The sequence below is a fragment of the Mauremys mutica genome, unplaced genomic scaffold (genome assembly GCF_020497125.1).
Source record: "Mauremys mutica isolate MM-2020 ecotype Southern unplaced genomic scaffold, ASM2049712v1 Super-Scaffold_100046, whole genome shotgun sequence".
Lineage (NCBI taxonomy): Eukaryota > Metazoa > Chordata > Testudines > Geoemydidae > Mauremys > Mauremys mutica.
This window is the reverse complement of record NW_025423257.1, coordinates 756,011-764,754: the sequence shown is the minus strand read 5'-3', so window position 1 is coordinate 764,754 and position 8,744 is coordinate 756,011.

Here is an 8,744-nt window from a genome sequence, read left to right as displayed (position 1 = left end):
GAGGTAACATGTCATGATCAGAGAATTGCTTATTAGCTTGGACCATGTGTGGAGGGGCAAGGAGGTGAACATAGATAAATGGGTTATTCAGCTTGCTACAGTTAAGGGCCTTCTATTAGGCGGAGGCTTTGTGGGAGAAGTTCTGCTGAAGACTGAGATGTACCTGACCAGGCCTAAGGAGAGAATCCCAGGTCAGATATTTTGCACCCTCATTTTTACAGACTAAGGAGTAATTACAAACAGGTGGAATACGCCACAGGATTCTGAAAGAAGGACGTTTGGGGTGGGCTTTAGCAATTAGGTTGCTATGCAGGATCTCAGCAGTTGGACACAATTATATATTGGGATTATTAATAACTAAGTGATGTAAATCATGAGTATTAAGGCTTGATGCTAAATTATGGACTTCCCAAAGGTCACATATGGGTTGGGGCAGCTATTGACATTATTGTAATCAGAGCAAAGCAGCAGATGCGGTATATCGCCATCCTATTACCATAAGGAAGTGGATAAATTACCTCTCCTAGTGACCATTTTTTCATTTTGTCAGGTCCCCGAGACAGTGTAAACTGAAGCAGGGCCTCCCTTCTGACGGGCTCCCTTGCCCCTCGATCTTTGTTTCCATTGGTGTCATAACTTGTACCGCACAGTGCAAGCCCCTCTTTACTATACTGATCTTAGTCTAACTGTTACGTGGATTGATCCTTGCCTGTGATTTCAGTTATAACTGTCTGTATTTAATCAAGTTTGTGTGTTTCACCAAATTCCATCTTCTCAATTAACTGTGAGTAGCCATGTACAAGGGCAAGTTGTGCCCCAATACGTCATCTTATAGGTGTAAAAACTGTACAGGCTACACCACCACCCTGTGACATCATCAACAAAGTGCCCATGTGTGCCTGGGTAGGGCCCTGCTCTGGGAGGGAGGATGCAGCAAGGACTCAGGATCGGTGGCCGGGGTCGCTGTGCATAGGAGATGGGGAGGTTATGTGAGGAGGGGGGTAATGAGTGGGAGAGGGAGGTCAAGAGTTAAAATAATAATATTTGGGGGAGGAAATGTATAATGAAGTGAAACAGAACAGAAAGAAAACTGGAGCGTGGGCTCTAGAACAACAAGGCTTGGGTAGGGATTCAGGGTTAAAGGTCTGGGATCCCCCACAGCTCTAGATCCCTAACCCTCTCCTCCCCCCCACCGACCCACCCAGCCCACTTCCTGGGTGCCCTTCCCCCACACTCCCCTCCCCTTCTTCCCATTACTCTCAGCCAGCACCACCTCCTGGCACCTTGGGAGCTTCTTGTGTTCCCTCCTCGTCTCTCACAACCTCCTCCCTCCCTGCTGCTTCTTAGCTCTAACCCTGCACACACCCGCCCCATGTCCTGGCACCCCAGAATTATCTACTCCCCCCTTCTCCTCCCCTCCTACGGCTCTGTTCTCCCTTCACCCATGGGGTCCTGAATGGCAACATTATACGCTCTCCTATCAAAAGAGGAGCTCATCTGACTGTCACACAAGCCCTGCATCAGTCACACACCTATTTTTATTACTTAAATTATTTTTTAATAATTTTAAAAATATTTTTATTTTTTTATTTATTTATAATGTTATTAATTAATTTAAAAAACAGTTATTAATGCAGTTATTAATGTAGCCAATAAGGATACATTCAATGTAATTTTAAAATGACTGATGACAAATGTCTAAAAATTATTCTAGTGGGTGGGAGATGAGGCAAAAAATGGGGGGCAAGGAAACTTGTCAAAACTTGTATGATGAATGAAGGTATAAAGTTATTACTGCTCAGGTTCTTTAGAGACCCCACAGCTTCTAATAACCCAGGGGACAGGACTCCTTACCCAGCGAGGTCACCGTCTCATAGTTCTCCTGCATGACATCCCTGTAGAGGGCTCTCTGAGTGGGGTCCAGCAGAGCCCTCTCACCCCTGGTGAAATACACAGCCACCTCCTCGAAGGTCACCGGCCCCTGAAAGAGCAAGAGTCCAACACTCGGTACCTGCTGCCCCACTCACACTTTCAATCAAATGGGAGCTCTGGGTGGCTCACAGGCAGAGTCCCACCCCCACCCCGCTCAGAGCAGCCAGGAAACGCCAGGGGGAGGGGACGAAGCGAGAGCCGCTTGTCTCTCCCAGCAGATCCATCCCCCCCCCACTAGCCACAGACGGACACAGGAGATGGAGGCCCTGGCAGGTGCAGGGAGAGCTCGCTGGCAGGGAGACCAGCGCTGTTCTCATTGTGAAGAGCTGGACGGGGCCAGACTCAGTGGGGGGCAGACGACAGGACGGTCCAGGGGGGCCTTGCTGAGGGGGTTCCTCCAGCAGGGGTGTCCTGTCTCTCCTCCCCCCACTTCTCTTCAGCTGTCTGCCCCTGCACCTGTTCCTGCAGCCCTGCCCCCTCCCCCCACTTGGAGCTGCCCCGGCCAAGCTGCTCCCAGGAGCCTCCTGTGCTGTGCGGGAGCGGGGGGGGGGGGTTTGCTGATGTCGGGGTGGCCCCACCCTCCTGACTCTGTGCCCAGTCTCTGCTGAGCTGAGCTGGGGGGACAAGATTCTGTGCTGCTGCCTCTGGGTCAGGAGTGGGAGCTGCTGGCCCCTGCTGCCGTGTGAACGAGCCTTCGGACTAGTGAGTGCCGCTGGGCTGGGAGTGACAGCGGGTGTGTCTCACACTCCCTCACCACGCACACTTCAGTTACTGTTGTTACTTCCTTTTACCTCCTGTCAAAATGCACAAAGTACATATAGTCTCTGTATTTTTATTCGTTCACATTCGGTCAGGATGACAGTGCTGGTAGTTTAGCTTTTTAACTGATCTCTGAATTTCATCATTTTATTTCTGTCTTATGCTTAAATTCAGTTCTTTGAGTAACAAGTTCTAAAATGCCTCACCTGGCCTGGCTGGAGTAATTATCATTATTACTGTTATTGCCGTATTGTGCTTTGTCATTTGCTATTTACAATATTTACAATCAAATAACAGACTGTACATTTTGCTTGTACTTACCTTCGCAGGGCTCGTTTGAAAAAAAAATAGCTAAACTCAAAACTTTAGACACTGTGCGGATGAAGAACATTTATCTTCAAACTGTATTTTTAAATCTGTCTGTAAAGTAACTTAAAATTTCTATGAAAATAAACGCAGCTCCAAGTATGATACTAATAGCAATGATGGAGTCAAATCTTACTGAGTCACATACATGATAGTGATATGCAGAGAACCAGGCACATGCAGGGCCGTGGAGTTTTTATAGCACGTTGGGGGCCTTAGAAAGAAAAAGGTTAAGAACCCCTCTCCCCCCCCAGCCTCCCTGGTGGGTGCCCCCTCTGCATCTCACAGCAGCCGCTGGTTAATCAGGTCGGGCTCCAGCCCTGGGATTCTGGCCCATTTTCCTAGCCGCACCTAGGGGGGTTGTTTCCTGTCCCACAAATTAGAGCATTTCCACCCTCTTACCTCGTGGGTCTGTTCCTAGAATGGAAGCCGCATATTGAACAAGTCCCAACAGGTTTGCTACACCCTGGCCTCCTCCCATTCTCCACCCTGGGAATTTTTTGGCAAACTCCAACCCCCAAACCAGACTGCCCAAGCCTCCCTCCTCCGGTGCATTTGATGTCCCTCTCCCTCCAGCAGGAACCCACCAACAACCCCCCCATAACCCCTACCTGAGCCGGCTCCACTGCAGCTGTTTCCCTTCCCTGTCCCATGAGAGGATGGGATGAGCTGGAGCGAAACATGGACGACATCCTGCAGCCTGGCAGGGCGAGAAGGGCAGTTGCGGAGGTTTCAGAACAGGCTTTAGTTCATGTCACATCACGATTCCCCCAGGATCTTTCCCTGCAGAGACCAGCCTAGGTTCTGCCATGCTGGGAACATGCTCCAGCTCTTTATTGCAGGAGAGACCTGGCCCCTCCTGCCAGGCTAAGCCCACAGGGAGATTTTTCAGCCTCCCCAGTAATAAAGTCTCTGAACAAAATGCTGGAAAGGAGCAGAACCAAAGGGGCTGGGCAGGCTCCATAGGGACACTGGCTCCTCCCTTCCCCTCCTGTGCGGCCATGTCCTGTCGCTGGCAGAGATCGGCCACCCCATCTCCCCCCCAGAAGCAGCCATGTCTGCGGGCCTCCCCAGCCAGCACCCACTAACCACCACCCACGCTGGGGGAGTGACACAGGACAGCAAATTCCCACCTACCCAAGGACAAATTGCTGCAGATAAACGGGCTGGGTTCACATCCCAAAGCTGAGGAGAATTGAAGAATTATGGACAAAATAGGGAAAATAAGAGATGAGAGAGTCAATAAATTTAGGGAAAATGAGGGAATCTCCTTGGATTTTCTAGCCACATGTGGGGAGGGGAGAGAGAAGGGGAAGAACCAGAGAGAATTGTTCTCAGGTTTTGAGATGGAAAGAAATGGCACAAGCAGGAAAAGGATGCAAGTAGCTCACCCCCATGACCATAGGCGTGTGCAGCACATTTCATTAGGGTGCGCACCCAGGGAGCCCCGCCCCATCCACTGCCTCCCACTTCCTGCCCCCTGGCTGCCCCCCTCAGAACCGCCAACACCCCCTGCTCCTTGTCCCCTGACTGCCCCCTCCTGAGACCCTCCCCACTGTAACTGCCTCCCTAGGACCCTACCCCTTACCTGTCCCCCTGACCCTTATCCACACCCCTGCCCCCAGACAGACCCCAGGGACTCCCACGCCCCATCCAACCGCTCCCCGCCCCTGACAGGACCCCCACAACTCCCGACCCATCCAATTCCCTCTGATCCCTGCCTGCTCCAACCCTGCTCCACCCTCCACCCCCAACAGGCACCCCCCAAACCCTCAACCCATTCAACTCTCCTGCTCTTTGTCCCCTGATTGCCCCTCCAGAGACCCCCCCCACCCACTAATCACCCCCCCAACTATCCAACCCCCCTCCCTACCTCCTGGCAGCTCTGTCTAGTGGCTGCTCCCACCCACACACTCAAAGTGGCGGAGGAGGTTCCCTCTCCTTCGGGGGAAGGTGGCCTAGTGGTTAAGGCACCGGACTCAGGCTCAGGTGTTCTGGGTTTGAGTCTCTGCTCTGCCACAGACTCCCTGCTTAGCCTTGGGAAACTCACTTCACCTCGTTGTGCCCTAGATCCCACCTGCCCAATGGGGCCAACACTGACCCTGCCTCCTGGGCTAAATCCATCCATGGCTGGGTGATGGCGGGGGGGGGAATGGAGATACCAACATGGGGAGAGTTGGGCTGAATTTCTCCACAGCCGGAGAGTGGGAGCCAGCTCCACAGGGGGGATGGGAGCGAGAGGGGCTCAGGCCAGCTCCACACAGAGGGGGGTCAGGGCTTCAGCCCTGCAACCTTCGCCAGTAAGGTGGCTGGGGCTCCCGAGCCGGGGACTTCAGCCCCACATCTTCTGCCAGGGTCCGGGGCTTCCCCCCACCCCGCCCCTTCTGCTGGTATCTGGAGCTTCCCCTCCCCACGCCAACCTCCCCCTGCCCCCGCCCCAGCCCAGCTGGGCTCCCCGGGGCACCCGCTGCTGCTGTGGCCGGAGCCGAGCCTGGCGGGCAGGGAGCAGCGATTCACGCAGGGGCCCTGGCAGAGCCACCAGCCCGAGCGGGGCGGGGCAGCCCCAGGGGAGTGGGGGGGGGGCTCTGCTGCTGCTGCTGGCCCCGCCCCCACACCGACCCCTGGGGCTGTTTGGGGGGGGCTCACTCAGCCCCCCAGGAGCGGGGGGGGAGCAGCGGAGCGGAGCCTGCCCAGCAAACAGCTGATCGCAGCTGCGCCCAGGCCGCCCCCGGGGAAAAGCTCCGCGGAGGAGGCACCACAAGCTGCCGGCAGCGGCTCATTCCCGGGGGGGGGCCGAGCACTCGCCTGCAGCCGCCGCAGCCTCCCCCCCCGGAGCCCCCACGGGAGGGGGAGGAGCAGCCTCCCCAGCTGGGGCTCAGGACATTGGGGTGCCGGGGCGCCCCCCCTGCGCACGCCTGGGCCCGGGACACTCACACACACACTCTGCCCCAGGGCTCCCCTGGTGCCCAGAGACCGATCAACCCCCCGCCTGCCCCCCCGCCCTTCCCCGCCTGCAGCTCCGGCCTCTCCCCTCCCGCCCTGCCAGCCGCACCCAGGGGAACCCCGGGCCCCAGGCTCTGTCCCCACCTGGAGCCCAGCGGGGCCGGGGGCAGCTCCTGCTGCAGCTGAGAACAGCGGCTCCGCTCCGGCCCGGGCGGCTCCAGCGCTGCCGGCAGCACGTGGCCAACAGGGAGCAGCTGCTGAGCCCGGGCTCCTGCGTCACAATGTGCCAGAGCCCCGCCCCCAGGAGCTGCCCCGCCCCCGGGCTGTGCCAGAGCCCCGCCCCCAGGAGCTGCACCGCCCCCGGGCTGTGCCAGAGCCCCGCCCCCAGGAGCTGCCCCGCCCCCGGGCTGTGCCAGAGCCCCGCCCCCAGGAGCTGCCCCATCCCCGGGCTGTGCCAGAGCCCCGCCCCCAGGAGCTGCCCCCCACCGCTGAGATTTGTTCTCCTGCCTCCTTCTTCCCAGCACCCACCGCTCCCAGCTGCTCCCTTCCTGTGTCTGCAAACACCCCCCGGGCGGGCTGCAGCGCTCGCTGGGGCTGGCTCCAGTGGCTGAAGTTGCCTCCATCTCTGCTCACCTGGAGGGGGCGGGACAAAGACAGGAGATGGTCCCAGGTTGTGAAAGCGGAATTAGGGGGCAGGGAAAGAAGGACTGTTTGGACAGGTGGGTTTTTTGCAGGGGGGGGGGTGATCCAGATGGAGTCAGAAGCAGTTGGGCAGCAGAGGCTCAGGGAAATTGAGGGGAACCCCCTGGGTGTCCCAGTCTTGGCCTGGGTGTGTACAGCACCTAGTGCAATTTGGGGTCCCAGAGCCGTAACTAGCTATTTTTGCACCCAATGCAAAAATATAAAATTGCGCCCCCCATAGGGTACAGGTGGGGGAGGGGGAGCCCAGGGCTGGGGCAGCAGAGGGTGTGTGGGTGGGGGAGCACTGGTGGGGAGGGGGGAGCACAGAGCTGGGGCAACGTGGGGTGTGGGGGGGGAGAGCCCATGGCAGGAGGGTGCAGGTCAGGGGGGCAGAGCCCAGGGCTAGGGTGGCAGGGGGCTGTGGGTGGGGGGAGGCCCAGAGCGGGGACAGCAGAGGGTTCAAATGGGGGGGGGAGCCCAGGGGTTGGGCAGCAGGAGGGTGTGGGTGGGAGCAGCTAAATTTTTTTTTCCTTTGGGTGGCAAAAAAACTAGAGCCAGCCCTGCCTCCACGCACGGTGAGGTAGGTAGGAGCGGATCATTATTATCCCTACTTGAAAGAGGGAGCAGCTAAGGCTGAGAAAGAAGAATTGACTTGTCTGAGGTCACACGGCCAGTCAGGGGCAGAGCTGGGAATAGGACCCAAAAGCCCTGATTTTCAAACTAACCATCGGATCTTGAATTTCAGACATTGAATGACCTGAATAAAATGCTCTCAGATGAGCTCCAGACCAACAACAGTGCACAGGAATTATTCAGCAAGTATTTGAGGAGAACTGCAACGTTAGAGAGAATCATGAACTGCTCAGAGACCATTAATGCAGAGCAGCAGCAAAATTCATCAAACATAGAACTGGTTCTGACTTATTTCCTTGGTCTTAAAAGAGAACAACAAGGACCTGAGTCTCGTCCCTGTCAATAACCCCCTGCTCAGCCAATCAGGGTAGAGACTGAAGATGGGCAGCTGAGGGTTCTCACCAGAGAGCCCAAAGGATGGCCCAGGTCACTGGTGGGGATCACTGCCCGAGCACTGTTTCAGGCCCACATTTTTGTGTGGACCTCCCACAGTGAGAGCTGCAGAGCACCCCCCCCCCCCCCGCAACACACACACACACACCCCTCCCTCCTGATGTTGGGAGGGGAACAGGAAAAAGGACAAAAGAAGCAAGAGACGAAGAGAAAGGAGGGAGGGAGGAAAAGGTGAAACAAAAAGGACAAACCCCAATGACCCCAGTGATTCTAAGGGACAAAATCCCAGGTGCAGAATAACATTCTGCCTCCTTAAGCTCGTGTTTTCCATGCCTAGAATTCAACTGTCACCAGATGGATCAGACTGAACAGGTTTCAAACCTCCAGGAGGCTCTTACCTACTAAACAGGGACGGCTGTTTTCTAGTAAAATCACTACAAGGGAAGGAGAAAACTTGAAAGAGGTTCCTCCTGGTGCTCACGTCCGTGAACCCGAATACTCTCTCAGTCCTCAAAGAGAGACCTGGAGAAGGAGACTTGCTGAAGCAAAGCCACAGGGGTCTCTGAGGTTTCCCTGGCCCCTCGCCCCTGTCCTGCCTGGCTGATGTCAGCATCTCTCTGTGAGGTCACCACCTCCCCACCACCTTTGACCAATTGGCTGAGGTCCTGCAAAAGGCCTTTGTGATGTCACTGCCACACCCCTCCCTTGCTGTACTGCCCCAGGCCAGGCACTTTGGAGGTTTGAGCTACTCCCTGTGGCTCACCCCACTCAAGGAGCGTTCGTTCTAGGCAGCAAGCCGGCTAGACAGGGAAACATCAGACGCTGCTCCCAATGCTACACTCAGTTTGTCAGAAATTAGTCGACTTCATGGCCAGAAGAGACCATTAGAGCATCTAATCTGACCCCCTGCGTATCACAGGCCTCCTGTAGGACACAAGAGCTACTTTTGGGGCAAACACATTCCAGAAAGGCACCTAGTCTTCATGAAATGACATCAGGAGATGGCGAATCCATCACTTTCCTTGGTAGCTTGTTCC